Source organism: Chrysochloris asiatica, unplaced genomic scaffold, assembly GCF_000296735.1.
Source record: "Chrysochloris asiatica unplaced genomic scaffold, ChrAsi1.0 scaffold00367, whole genome shotgun sequence".
Lineage (NCBI taxonomy): Eukaryota > Metazoa > Chordata > Mammalia > Afrosoricida > Chrysochloridae > Chrysochloris > Chrysochloris asiatica.
This window is the reverse complement of record NW_006408885.1, coordinates 174,716-175,777: the sequence shown is the minus strand read 5'-3', so window position 1 is coordinate 175,777 and position 1,062 is coordinate 174,716.

The window sequence follows — 1,062 nt, the reverse complement described above, 5'->3', positions numbered from 1 at the left end:
CTATGAGTTGGAACCGACTCGATGGCACTTAACAACAAGAAGGAGCCATGATTTCTTGTTTCTAAGTCTGTTCTATATTTTTGTTGTTGAAAACTGGATATTTCAAATATTAAGTGGCAACTCTGGAAATAAGATCCCTGCTACCCAGGGTTTGTTTTTGTTGCTGTTTGTAGTAGTGGTAGTAGTAGTTGTGTGTTTGTTTAGTGACTTTTCTGGACTTAATCTTTAAAGTCTATATTCTTATTATTTGTGATCTTTGAAATCTCTGCATAGTGTCCTTGGACACTATGCCAGGAAGCAATAAATCTTCCAGCTTTACTGAAGGGCTCTGTGTGCATGCTGGGGAAACTTTCAGTGCTCAGTCAGTTAACAAATACGCCTTCATCTTCATTACTGCTTGTGGACAGCCTCCAGATCAGACAGAGGGGAGATCTTAGAGCTTTCTCAGGTCTTTCATGAGCATGTTCACAACCCTGGACATGAGCACACTCTTAAACATACATGTGTGTAGCCTTCTAGATACCCAGGAATGTGCAGGAGCTTTGAAAAATGTCCTGTTGACATCTTCCTTTTGAGTTTATGGTGAGTCTACTTACCCCAACTATTACCCCCTATCTCAAACATTTACCTGTATAATTGTTCGTGGCAAATGTCCTGCAAGGAAAAGCCCTTTTTGAACCAATGCTAACAGCCTACCAGGCTGAACAATACCAGATCTTCCAGTGACGCATCAGATAGATCAAACAATTGCAGTTCTTTGAAATTGAGGGTCCAAAGGAGTTCTAGTCCTATTGTGCTCCTGCCTGGCTACTGGAGTTCTCTGCAATTGCAGGCTATGAAATTCCAAGATCACAAATCTTGAGAGAAGGGGATGAGACTTGGGCAATTTAAAATGCCAAAAAACTCAGTGGTCTTATTGCAGATTCAACAGTGTTCTTGAATAAATATTTCCCAGTGTGGTGCTGTAAGATAAGCGCTGGGCAGCAAAGTCAGTTTGAACTGCAAGGTGGCAGTTCAAGCCCACAGGCTGCTCCTCAGACACTTTATACAGAGTCGCTATGA